Genomic DNA, 13,594 nt, shown 5'->3' on the forward strand with positions numbered 1-13,594 from the left:
AGGGCTCGGCGTTAGGTAAGGTGTAGGGATGGTGGTGGGTTTCTATTCCGGGCTAGGGTTAGGGTTAGGGAACGGCAAGGCTTAGGGCACAGGTGAGGGTACGGAAACGTGGGAGGGTCAGGCTACGTGCTGACGCACAGTTCAGTGCCAGCGTACGGGCCAGTAATAGGGTACGGCGTAAGGTAAGGTGTAGGGCTGGAGGTGGGTTTCCGTTCCGGGCTAGGGTTAGGGTTAGGGAACGGCAAGGCTTAGGGCACAGGTGAGGGTACGGAAACGTGGGAGGGTCAGGATACATGCTGACGCACGGGTCAGTGCCAGCGTAAGTGTCAGGAGTAGGGTACGGCGTAAGGTAAGGTGTCGGGCTGGTGGTCGGTTTCTATTCCGGGCTAGGGTTAGGGTTAGGGAACGGCAAGGCTTAGGGCACAGGTGAGGGTACGGAAACGTGGGAGGGTCAGTCTACGTTCTGACGCACGGTTCAGTGCCAGCGTACGGGCCAGGAATAGGGTACGGCGTAATGTAAGGTGTGGGGCTTGTGCTTGATTTCCGTTCCAGGCTAGGGTTAGGGTTAGGGAATGGCAAGGCTTAGGGCAAGGTGAGGGTACGGAAACGTGGGAGGGTCAGGCTATGTGCTGACGCACGGGTCAGTGCCAGCGTACGGGACAGTAGTAGGCAACGGCGTAAGATAAGGTGCAGGGCTGGTGGTTGGTTTCCGTTCCAGGCTAGGGTTAGGGTTAGGGAACGGCAAGGCATAGGGCACAGGTGAGGGTACGGAAACGTGGGAGGGTCGGGCTACGTGCTCACGCACGGGTCAGTGCCAGCGTACGGGTCAGGAGTAGGGTACGGCGAAGGTAAGGTGTAGGGCTGGTGGTGGGTTTCTATTCCGGGCTAGGGTTAGGGTTAGGGAAAGGCAAGGCTTAGGGCACAGGTGAGGGTACGGAAACGTGGGAGGGTCAGGCTACGTGCTGATGCACGGGTCAGTGCCAGCGTATGGGGCAGGAGTAGGCAACGGCGTAGGATAAAGTGTAGGGCTGGTGGTGGATTTGCGTTCTGGGCTAGGGTTAGTGTTAGGGAACGTCAAGGCTTAGGGCAGAGGTCAGGCTACGGATACGCGTGAGGGTAAGGCTACGTGCTGATGCACGTGTCAGTGACAGAGTAACGGCCAGGAGTAGGCAACGGCGTAGGGTAAGGTGTAGGGCTGGTGGTGGGTTTCCGTTCCGAGCTAGGGTTAGGGTTAGGGAACGGCAAGTCTTAGGGCACAGGTGAGGGTACGGAAACGTTGGAGGGTCAGGCTACGTGCTGACGCGCGGGTCAGTGCCAGCGTACTGTCCAGGAGAAGGCAACGGCGTAAGGTAAGGTGTAGGGCTGGTGGTTGCTTTCCGTTCCAGGCTAGGGTTAGGGTTAGGGAACGGCAAGGCTTAGGGCACAGGTGAGGGTACGGAAACGTGGAAGGGTCGGACTACGTGCTGACGTACGTGTCAGTGCCAGCGTACGGGCCAGGAGTAGGCAACGGCGTAGGATAAAGTGTAGGGCTGGTGGTGGATTTGCGTTCTGTGCTAGGGTTAGGGTTAGGGAACGGCAAGGCTTAGGGCACAGGTCAGGGTACGGAAACTCGGGAGGGTAAGGCTACCTGCTGATGCACGGGTCAGTGCCAGAGTACGGGCCAGGAGTAGGCAACGGCGTAGGGTAAGGTGTAGGGCTGGTGGTGGGTTTCCGTTCCGGGCTAGGGTTAGGGTTAGGAAACGGCAAGGCTTAGGGCACAGGTGAGGGTACTGAAACGTAGGAGGGTCGGGCTACGTGGTGACGCACGGGTCAGTGCCAGCGTACGGGCCAGGAGGAGGCAACGGCGAAAGGTAAGGTGTAGGGCTGGTGGTTGGTTTCCGTTCCAGGCTAGGGTTAGGGTTAGGGAACGGCAAGGCTTAGGGCACAGGTGAGGGTACGGAAACGTGGGAGGGTCAGGCTACGTGCTGACGCACGGGTCAGTGCCAGCGTAAGGGCCAGGAGTAGGCAACGGCGAAAGGTAAGGTGTAGGGCTGGTGGTTGGTTTCCGTTCCAGGCTAGGGTTAGGGTTAGGGAACGGCAAGGCTTAGGGCACAGGTGAGGGTACGGAAACGTGGAAGGGTCGGGCTACGTGCTGACGCACGTGTCAGTGCCAGCGTACGGGCCAGGAGTAGGGCTCGGCGTAAGGTAAGGTGTAGGGCTGGTGGTGGGTTTCTATTCCGGGCTAGGGTTAGGGTTAGGGAACGGCAAGGCTTAGGGCACAGGTGAGGGTACGGAAACGTGGGAGGGTCAGGCTACGTGCTGACGCACAGTTCAGTGCCAGCGTACGGGCCAGTAATAGGGTACGGCGTAAGGTAAGGTGTAGGGCTGGTGGTGGGTTTCCGTTCCGGGCTAGGGTTAGGGTTAGGGAACGGCAAGGCTTAGGGCACAGGTGAGGGTACGGAAACGTGGGAGGGTCAGGATACGTGCTGACGCACGGGTCAGTGCCAGCGTACGTGTCAGGAGTAGGGTACGGCGTAAGGTAAGGTGTCGGGCTGGTGGTCGGTTTCTATTCCGGGCTAGGGTCAGGGTTAGGGAACGGCAAGGCTTAGGGCACAGGTGACGGTACGGAAACGTGGGAGGGTCAGTCTACGTTCTGACGCACGGTTCAGTGCCAGCGTACGGGCCAGGAATAGGGTACGGCGTAAGGTAAGGTGTAGGGCTTGTGCTTGATTTCCGTTCCAGGCTAGGGTTAGGGTTAGGGAACGGCAAGGCTTAGGGCACAGGTGAGGGTACGGAAACGTGGGAGGGTCAGGCTACGTGCTGACGCACGGGTCAGTGCCAGCGTACGGGACAGTAGTAGGCAACGGCGTAAGATAAGGTGCAGGGCTGGTGGTTGGTTTCCGTTCCAGGCTAGGGTTAGGGTTAGGGAACGGCAAGGCATAGGGCACAGGTGAGGGTACGGAAACGTGGGAGGGTCGGGCTACGTGCTGACGCACGGGTCAGTGCCAGCGTACGGGTCAGGAGTAGGGTACGGCGAAGGTAAGGTGTAGGGCTGGTGGTGGGTTTCTATTCCGGGCTAGGGTTAGGGTTAGGGAAAGGCAAGGCTTAGGGCACAGGTGAGGGTACGGAAACGTGGGAGGGTCAGGCTACGTGCTGATGCACGGGTCAGTGCCAGCGTATGGGGCAGGAGTAGGCAACGGCGTAGGATAAAGTGTAGGGCTGGTGGTGGATTTGCGTTCTGGGCTAGGGTTAGTGTTAGGGAACGTCAAGGCTTAGGGCAGAGGTCAGGGTACGGAAACGCGTGAGGGTAAGGCTACGTGCTGATGCACGTGTCAGTGACAGAGTACCGGCCAGGAGTAGGCAACGGCGTAGGGTAAGGTGTAGGGCTGGTGGTGGGTTTCCGTTCCGAGCTAGGGTTAGGGTTAGGGAACGGCAAGTCTTAGGGCACAGGTGAGGGTACGGAAACGTTGGAGGGTCAGGCTACGTGCTGACGCGCGGGTCAGTGCCAGCGTACTGTCCAGGAGAAGGCAACGGCGTAAGGTAAGGTGTAGGGCTGGTGGTTGCTTTCCGTTCCAGGCTAGGGTTAGGGTTAGGGAACGGCAAGGCTTAGGGCACAGGTGAGGGTACGGAAACGTGGAAGGGTCGGGCTACGTGCTGACGTACGTGTCAGTGCCAGCGTACGGGCCAGGAGTAGGCAACGGCGTAGGATAAAGTGTAGGGCTGGTGGTGGATTTGCGTTCTGTGCTAGAGTTAGGGTTAGGGAACGGCAAGGCTTAGGGCACAGGTCAGGGTACGGAAACTCGGGAGGGTAAGGCTACCTGCTGATGCACGGGTCAGTGCCAGAGTACGGGCCAGGAGTAGGCAACGGCGTAGGGTAAGGTGTAGGGCTGGTGGTGGGTTTCCGTTCCGGGCTAGGGTTAGGGTTAGGAAACGGCAAGGCTTAGGGCACAGGTGAGGGTACTGAAACGTAGGAGGGTCGGGCTACGTGGTGACGCACGGGTCAGTGCCAGCGTACGGGCCAGGAGTAGGCAACGGCGAAAGGTAAGGTGTAGGGCTGGTGGTTGGTTTCCGTTCCAGGCTAGGGTTAGGGTTAGGGAACGGCAAGGCTTAGGGCAAGGTGAAGGTACGGAAACGTGGGAGGGTCAGGCTACGTGCTGACGCACGGTTCAGTGCCAGCGTACGGGCCAGGAATAGGGTACGGCATAAGGTAAGGTGTAGGGCTGGTGGTGGGTTTCCGTTCCACGCTAGGGTTAGGGTTAGGGAACGGCAAGGCTTAGGGCTCAGGTGAGGGTACAGAAACGTGGGAGGGTCAGCCTACGTGCTGACGCACGGGTCAGTGCCAGCGTACGGGTCAGTCGTACGGTACGGCGTAAGGTAAGGTGTAGGGCTTGTGGTTGATTTCCGTTCCAGGCTAGGGTTAGGGTTAGGGAACGGCAAGGCTTAGGGCACAGGTGAGGGTACGGAAACGTGGGAGGGTCAGGCTACGTGCTGACGCATGGTTCATTGCCAGCGTACGGGCCAGGAATAGGGTACGGCGTAAGGTAAGGTGTAGGGCTGGTGGTGGGTTTCCGTTCCGGGCTAGGGTTAGGGTTAGGGAACAGCAAGGCTTAGGGCACAGGTGAGGGTACAGAAACGTGGGAGGGTCAGGCTACGTGCTGACGCACGGGTCAGTGCCAGCGTACGGGTCAGGAGTAGGGTACGGCGTAAGGTAAGGTGTAGGGCTTGTGGTTGATTTCCGTTCCAGGCTAGGGTTAGGGTTAGGGAACGGCAAGCCTTAGGGCACAGGTGAGGGTACAGAAACGTGGGAGGGTCGGGCTACGTGCTGACGCACGGGTCAGTGCCAGCGTACGGGCCAGGAGTAGGCAACGGCGTAGTATAAAGTGTAGGGATGGTGGTGGATTTGCGTTCTGGGCTAGGGTTAGGGTTAGGGAACGGCAAGGCTTAGGGCACAGGTCAGGGTACGGAAACTCGGGAGGGTAAGGGTACGTGCTGATGCCTGGGTCAGTGCTAGAGTACGGGCCAGGAGTAGGCAACGGCGTAGGGTAAGGTGTAGGGCTGGTGGTGGATTTCCGTTCCGGGCTAGGGTTAGGGTTAGGGTACGGCAAGGCTTAGGGCACAGGTGAGGGTACGGAAACGTGGGAGGGTCAGGCTACGTGCTGACGCACGGGTCAGTGCCAGCGTACGGGTCAGGTGTAGGGTACGGCGTAAGGTACGGTGTAGGGCTGGTGGTGTGTTTCTATTCCGGGCTAGGGTTAGGGTTACGGAACGGCAAGGCGTAGGGCACAGGTGAGGGTACGGAAACGTGGGAGGGTCACGCTACGTGCTGACGCACGGATCAGTGCCAGCGTACGGGTCAGGAGTAGGGTACGGCGTAAGGTAAGGTGTAGGGCTGGTGGTGGGTTTCTATTCCGGGCTAGGGTTAGGGTTAGAGAACGGCAAGGCTTAGGGCACAGGTGAGGGTATGGAAACGTGGGAGGGTCAGGCTACGTGCTGACGCACGGTTCAGTGCCAGCGTACGGGCCAGGAATAGGGTACGGCGTAAGGTAAAGTGTAGGGCTGGTGGTGGGTTTCCGTTCCAGGCTAGGGTTAGGGTTAGGGAACGGCAAGGCTTAGGGCACAGGTGAGGGTACGGAAACGTGGGAGTGTCATGCTACGTGCTGACTCACGGGTCAGTGCCAGCGTACGGTTCAGGAGTAGGGTACGGCGTAAGGTAAGGTGTAGGGCTTGTGGTTGATTTCCGTTCAAGGCTAGGGTTAGGGTGAGGGAACAGCAAGGCTTAGGGCACAGGTGAGGGTACGGAAACGTGGGAGGGTCGGGCTATGTGCTGACGCACGGGTTAGTGCCAGCGTAAGGGCCAGGAGTACGCAATGGCGTAGTATAAAGTGGAGGGCTGGTGGTGGATTTGCGTTCTGGGTTAGTGTTAGGGTTAGGGAACGGCAAGGCTTAGGGCACAGGTCAGGGTACGGAAACTCGGGAGGGTAAGGCTACGTGCTGATGCACGGGTCAGTGCTAGAGTACTGGCCAGGAGTAGGCAACGGCGTAGGGTAAGGTTTAGGGCTGGTGGTGGGTTTCCGTTCCGGGCTAGGGTTGGGTTTAGGGAACGGCAAGGCTTAGGGCACAGGTGAGGGTACGGAAACGTGGGAGGGTCAGGCTACGTGCTGACGCATTGCTTAGTGCCAGCGTATGGGCCAGGAGTAGGCAACGGCGTAAGGTAAGGTGTAGGGTTGGTGTTTGGTTTCCGTTCAAGGCTAGGGTTAGGGTTAGGGAACGGCAAGGCTTAGGGCACAGGTGAGGGTACGGAAACGTGGGAGGGTAGGGCTACGTGCTGACGCACGGGTCAGTGCCAGCGTACGGGCCAGGAGTAGGCAACGGCGTAGGATAAAGTGTAGGGCTGGTGGTGGATTTCCGTTCTGTGCTAGGGTTAGGCTTAGGGAACGGCAAGGCTTAGGGCACAGGTCAGGGTACGGAAAATCGGGAGGGTAAGGTTACCTGCTGATGCACGGGTCAGTGCCAGCGTACGGGTCAGGAGTAGGGTACGGCGTAAGGTAAGGGGTAGGGCTTGTGGTTGATTTCCGTTCAAGGCTAGGGTTAGGTTTAGGGAACGGCAAGGCTTAGGGCACAGGTGAGGGTACGGAAACGTGGGAGGGTCAGGCTACGTGCTGACGCACGGGTCAGTGCGAGCGTACGGGCCAGGAGTAGGCAACGGCGTAGTATAAAGTGTAGGGCTGGTGGTGGATTTGCGTTCTGGGCTAGGGTTAGGGTTAGGGAACGGCAAGGCTTAGGGCACAGGTCAGGGTACGGAAACTCGGGAGGGTAAGGGTACGTGCTGATGCACGGGTCAGTGCTAGAGTACGGGCCAGGAGTAGGGAACGGCGTAGGGTAAGGTGTAGGGCTGGTGGTGGGTTTCCGTTCCGGGTTAGGGTTAGGGTTAGGGAACGGCAAGGCTTAGGGCACAAGTGAGGGTACGGAAACGTGGGAGGGTCGGGCTATGTGCTGACGCACGGGTTAGTGCCAGCGTAAGGGCCAGGAGTACGCAATGGCGTAGTATAAAGTGGAGGGCTGGTGGTGGATTTGCGTTCTGGGTTAGTGTTAGGGTTAGGGAACGGCAAGGCTTAGGGCACAGGTCAGGGTACGGAAACTCGGGAGGGTAAGGCTACGTGCTGATGCACGGGTCAGTGCTAGAGTACTGGCCAGGAGTAGGCAACGGCGTAGGGTAAGGTTTAGGGCTGGTGGTGGGTTTCCGTTCCGGGCTAGGGTTGGGTTTAGGGAACGGCAAGGCTTAGGGCACAGGTGAGGGTACGGAAACGTGGGAGGGTCAGGCTACGTGCTGACGCATTGCTTAGTGCCAGCGTATGGGCCAGGAGTAGGCAACGGCGTAAGGTAAGGTGTAGGGTTGGTGTTTGGTTTCCGTTCAAGGCTAGGGTTAGGGTTAGGGAACGGCAAGGCTTAGGGCACAGGTGAGGGTACGGAAACGTGGGAGGGTAGGGCTACGTGCTGACGCACGGGTCAGTGCCAGCGTACGGGCCAGGAGTAGGCAACGGCGTAGGATAAAGTGTAGGGCTGGTGGTGGATTTCCGTTCTGTGCTAGGGTTAGGCTTAGGGAACGGCAAGGCTTAGGGCACAGGTCAGGGTACGGAAAATCGGGAGGGTAAGGTTACCTGCTGATGCACGGGTCAGTGCCAGCGTACGGGTCAGGAGTAGGGTACGGCGTAAGGTAAGGTGTAGGGCTTGTGGTTGATTTCCGTTCAAGGCTAGGGTTAGGTTTAGGGAACGGCAAGGCTTAGGGCACAGGTGAGGGTACGGAAACGTGGGAGGGTCAGGCTACGTGCTGACGCACGGGTCAGTGCGGGCGTACGGGCCAGGAGTAGGCAACGGCGTAGTATAAAGTGTAGGACTGGTGGTGGATTTGCGTTCTGGGCTAGGGTTAGGGTTAGGGAACGGCAAGGCTTAGGGCACAGGTCAGGGTACGGAAACTCGGGAGGGTAAGGGTACGTGCTGATGCACGGGTCAGTGCTAGAGTACGGGCCAGGAGTAGGGAACGGCGTAGGGTAAGGTGTAGGGCTGGTGGTGGGTTTCCGTTCCGGGTTAGGGTTAGGGTTAGGGAACGGCAAGGCTTAGGGCACAAGTGAGGTTACGGAAACGTGGGAGGGTCAGGCTACGTGCTGACGCACGGGTCAGTGCCAGCGTACGGGTCAGGAGTAGGGTACGGCTTAAGGTAAGGTGTAGGGTTGGTGGTGTGTTTCCATTCCGGGCTAGGGTTAGGGTTAGGGAACGGCAAGGCTTAGGGCACAGGTGAGGCTACGGAAACGTGGGAGGGTCACGCTACGTGCTGACGCACGGGTCAGTGCCAGCGTACGGTTCAGGAGTAGGGTACGGCGTAAGGTAAGGTGTAGGGCTGGTGGTGGGTTTCTATTCCGGGCTAGGGTTAGGGTTAGGGAACGGCAAGGCATAGGGCACAGGTGAGGGTACGTAAACGTGGGAGGGTCAGGCTACGTGCTGACGCACGGTTCAGTGCCAGCGTACGGGCCAGGAATAGGGTACGGCGTAAGGTAAGGTGTAGGGCTGGTGGTGGGTTTCCGTTCCGGGCTAGGGTTAGGGTTAGGGAACGGCAAGGGTTAGGGCACAGCTGAGGGTACGGAAACGTGGGAGGGTCGGGCTACGTGCTGACGTACGTGTCAGTGCCAGCGTACGGGCCAGGAGTAGGCAACGGGGTAGGATAAAGTGTAGGGCTGCTGGTGGATTTGCGTTCCGGGCTAGGGTTAAGGTTAGGGAACGGCAAGGCTTAGGGCACAGGTGAGGGTACGGAAACGTGGGAGGGTCAGGCTACGTGCTGACGCACGGGTCAGTGCCAGCGTACGGGCCAGTAGTAGGCAACGGCGTAAGATAGGGTGCAGGGCTGGTGGTTGGTTTCCATTCCAGGCTAGGGTTAGGGTTAGGGAACGGCAAGGCATAGCGCACAGGTGAGGGTACGGAAACGTGGGAGGGTCGGGCTACGTGCTGACGCACGGGTCAGTGCCAGCGTACGGGTCAGGAGTAGGGCACGGCGAAGGTAAGGTGTAGGGCTGGTGGTGGGTTTCTATTCCGGGCTAGGGTTAGGGTTAGGGAAAGGCAAGGCTTAGGGCACAGGTGAGGGTACGGAAACGTGGGAGGGTCAGGCTACGTGCTGATGCACGGGTCAGTGCCAGCGTATGGGGCAGGAGTAGGCAACGGCGTAGGATAAAGTGTAGGGCTGGTGGTGGATTTGCGTTCTGGGCTAGGGTTCGTGTTAGGGAACGTCAAGGCTTAGGGCAGAGGTCAGGGTACGGAAACGCGTGAGGGTAAGGCTACGTGCTGATGCACGTGTCAGTGACAGAGTACCGGCCAGGAGTAGGCAACGGCGTAGGGAAAGGTGTAGGGCTGGTGGTGGGTTTCCGTTCCGAGCTAGGGTTAGGGTTAGGGAACGGCAAGTCTTAGGGCACAGGTGAGGGTACGGAAACGTTGGAGGGTCAGGCTACGTGCTGACGCGCGGGTCAGTGCCAGCGTACTGTCCAGGAGAAGGCAACGGCGTAAGGTAAGGTGTAGGGCTGGTGGTTGCTTTCCGTTCCAGGCTAGGGTTAGGGTTAGGGAACGGCAAGGCTTAGGGCACAGGTGAGGGTACGGAAACGTGGAAGGGTCGGGCTACGTGCTGACGCACGTGTCAGTGCCAGCGTACGGGCCAGGAGTAGGGCTCGGCGTTAGGTAAGGTGTAGGGATGGTGGTGGGTTTCTATTCCGGGCTAGGGTTAGGGTTAGGGAACGGCAAGGCTTAGGGCACAGGTGAGGGTACGGAAACGTGGGAGGGTCAGGCTACGTGCTGACGCACAGTTCAGTGCCAGCGTACGGGCCAGTAATAGGGTACGGCGTAAGGTAAGGTGTAGGGCTGGAGGTGGGTTTCCGTTCCGGGCTAGGGTTAGGGTTAGGGAACGGCAAGGCTTAGGGCACAGGTGAGGGTACGGAAACGTGGGAGGGTCAGGATACATGCTGACGCACGGGTCAGTGCCAGCGTAAGTGTCAGGAGTAGGGTACGGTGTAAGGTAAGGTTTTGGGCTGGTGGTCGGTTTCTATTCCGGGCTAGGGTTAGGGTTAGGGAACGGCAAGGCTTAGGGCACAGGTGAGGGTACGGAAACGTGGGAGGGTCAGTCTACGTTCTGACGCACGGTTCAGTGCCAGCGTACGGGCCAGGAATAGGGTACGGCGTAATGTAAGGTGTGGGGCTTGTGCTTGATTTCCGTTCCAGGCTAGGGTTAGGGTTAGGGAACGGCAAGGCTTAGGGCACAGGTGAGGGTACGGAAACGTGGGAGGGTCAGGCTATGTGCTGACGCACGGGTCAGTGCCAGCGTACGGGACAGTAGTAGGCAACGGCGTAAGATAAGGTGCAGGGCTGGTGGTTGGTTTCCGTTCCAGGCTAGGGTTAGGGTTAGGGAACGGCAAGGCATAGGGCACAGGTGAGGGTACGGAAACGTGGGAGGGTCGGGCTACGTGCTCACGCACGGGTCAGTGCCAGCGTACGGGTCAGGAGTAGGGTACGGCGAAGGTAAGGTGTAGGGCTGGTGGTGGGTTTCTATTCCGGGCTAGGGTTAGGGTTAGGGAAAGGCAAGGCTTAGGGCACAGGTGAGGGTACGGAAACGTGGGAGGGTCAGGCTACGTGCTGATGCACGGGTCAGTGCCAGCGTATGGGGCAGGAGTAGGCAACGGCGTAGGATAAAGTGTAGGGCTGGTGGTGGATTTGCGTTCTGGGCTAGGGTTAGTGTTAGGGAACGTCAAGGCTTAGGGCAGAGGTCAGGCTACGGATACGCGTGAGGGTAAGGCTACGTGCTGATGCACGTGTCAGTGACAGAGTAACGGCCAGGAGTAGGCAACGGCGTAGGGTAAGGTGTAGGGCTGGTGGTGGGTTTCCGTTCCGAGCTAGGGTTAGGGTTAGGGAACGGCAAGTCTTAGGGCACAGGTGAGGGTACGGAAACGTTGGAGGGTCAGGCTACGTGCTGACGCGCGGGTCAGTGCCAGCGTACTGTCCAGGAGAAGGCAACGGCGTAAGGTAAGGTGTAGGGCTGGTGGTTGCTTTCCGTTCCAGGCTAGGGTTAGGGTTAGGGAACGGCAAGGCTTAGGGCACAGGTGAGGGTACGGAAACGTGGAAGGGTCGGACTACGTGCTGACGTACGTGTCAGTGCCAGCGTACGGGCCAGGAGTAGGCAACGGCGTAGGATAAAGTGTAGGGCTGGTGGTGGATTTGCGTTCTGTGCTAGGGTTAGGGTTAGGGAACGGCAAGGCTTAGGGCACAGGTCAGGGTACGGAAACTCGGGAGGGTAAGGCTACCTGCTGATGCACGGGTCAGTGCCAGAGTACGGGCCAGGAGTAGGCAACGGCGTAGGGTAAGGTGTAGGGCTGGTGGTGGGTTTCCGTTCCGGGCTAGGGTTAGGGTTAGGAAACGGCAAGGCTTAGGGCACAGGTGAGGGTACTGAAACGTAGGAGGGTCGGGCTACGTGGTGACGCACGGGTCAGTGCCAGCGTACGGGCCAGGAGGAGGCAACGGCGAAAGGTAAGGTGTAGGGCTGGTGGTTGGTTTCCGTTCCAGGCTAGGGTTAGGGTTAGGGAACGGCAAGGCTTAGGGCACAGGTGAGGGTACGGAAACGTGGGAGGGTCAGGCTACGTGCTGACGCACGGGTCAGTGCCAGCGTATGGGCCAGGAGTAGGCAACGGCGAAAGGTAAGGTGTAGGGCTGGTGGTTGGTTTCCGTTCCAGGCTAGGGTTAGGGTTAGGGAACGGCAAGGCTTAGGGCACAGGTCAGGGTACGGAAACTCGGGAGGGTAAGGGTACGTGCTGATGCACGGGTCAGTGCTAGAGTACGGGCCAGGAGTAGGGAACGGCGTAGGGTAAGGTGTAGGGCTGGTGGTGGGTTTCCGTTCCGGGTTAGGGTTAGGGTTAGGGAACGGCAAGGCTTAGGGCACAAGTGAGGTTACGGAAACGTGGGAGGGTCAGGCTACGTGCTGACGCACGGGTCAGTGCCAGCGTACGTGTCAGGAGCAGGGTACGGCGTAAGGTAAGGTATAGGGTTGGTGGTGGGTTTCTATTCTGGGCTACGGTTAGGGTTAGGGAACGGCAAGGCTTAGGGCACAGGTCAGGGTACGGAAATTCGGGAGGGTAAGGCTACCTGCTGATGAACGGGTCAGTGCCAGAGTACGGGCCAGGAGTAGGCAACGGCGTAGGGTAAGGTGTAGGGCTGGTGGTGGGTTTCCGTTCCGAGCTAGGGTTAGGGTTAGGGAACGGCAAGGCTTAGGGCACAGGTGAGGGTACGGAAACGTTGGAGGGTCAGGCTACGTGCTGACGCGCGGGTCAGTGCCAGCGTACTGTCCAGGAGAAGGCAACGGCGTAAGGTAAGGTGTAGGGCTGGTGGTTGCTTTCCGTTCCAGGCTAGGGTTAGGGTTAGGGTACGGCAAGGCTTAGGGCACAGGTGAGGGTACGGAAACGTGGAAGGGTCGGGCTACGTGCTGACGCACGTGTCAGTGCCAGCGTACGGGCCAGGAGTAGGGCTCGGCGTAAGGTAAGGTGTAGGGCTGGTGGTGGGTTTCTATTCCGGGCTAGGGTTAGGGTTAGGGAACGGCAAGGCTTAGGGCACAGGTGAGGGTACGGAAACGTGGGAGGGTCAGGCTACGTGCTGACGCACAGTTCAGTGCCAGCGTACGGGCCAGTAATAGGGTACGGCGTAAGGTAAGGTGTAGGGCTCTTGGTGGGTTTCCGTTCCGGGCTAGGGTTAGGGTTAGGGAACGGCAAGGCTTAGGGCACAGGTGAGGGTACGGAAACGTGGGAGGGTCAGGATACGTGCTGACGCACGGGTCAGTGCCAGCGTACGTGTCAGGAGTAGGGTACGGCGTAAGGTAAGGTGTCGGGCTGGTGGTCGGTTTCTATTCCGGGCTAGGGTTAGGGTTAGGGAACGGCAAGGCTTAGGGCACAGGTGAGGGTACGGAAACGTGGGAGGGTCGGGCTACGTGCTGACGCACGTGTCAGTGCCAGCGTACGGGCCAGTAGTAGGCAACGGCGTAAGATAAGGTGCAGGGCTGGTGGTTGGTTTCCGTTCCAGGCTAGGGTTAGGGTTAGGGAATGGCAAGTCATAGGGCACAGGTGAGGGTACGGAAACGTGGGAGGGTCGGGCTACGTGCTGACGCACGGGTCAGTGGCAGCGTACGGGTCAGGAGTAGGGTACGGCGAAGGTAAGGTGTAGGGCTGGTGGTGGGTTTCTATTCCGGGCTAGGGTTAGGGTTAGGGAAAGGCAAGGCTTAGGGCACAGGTGAGGGTACGGAAACGTGGGAGGGTCAGGCTACGTGCTGATGCACGGGTCAGTGCCAGCGTATGGGGCAGGAGTAGGCAACGGCGTAGGATAAAGTGTAGGGCTGGTGGTGGATTTGCGTTCTGGGCTAGGGTTAGTGTTAGGGAACGTCAAGGCTTAGGGCAGAGGTCAGGGTACGGAAACGCGTGAGGGTAAGGCTACGTGCTGATGCACGTGTCAGTGACAGAGTACCGGCCAGGAGTAGGCAACGGCGTAGGGTAAGGTGTAGGGTTGGTGGTGGGTTTCCGTTCCGAGCTAGGGTTAGGGTTAGGGAACG

The sequence above is a fragment of the Mesoplodon bidens genome, assembly GCF_964165515.1.
Source record: "Mesoplodon bidens genome assembly, chromosome: 19".
Classification (NCBI taxonomy): Eukaryota; Metazoa; Chordata; class Mammalia; order Artiodactyla; family Ziphiidae; genus Mesoplodon; species Mesoplodon bidens.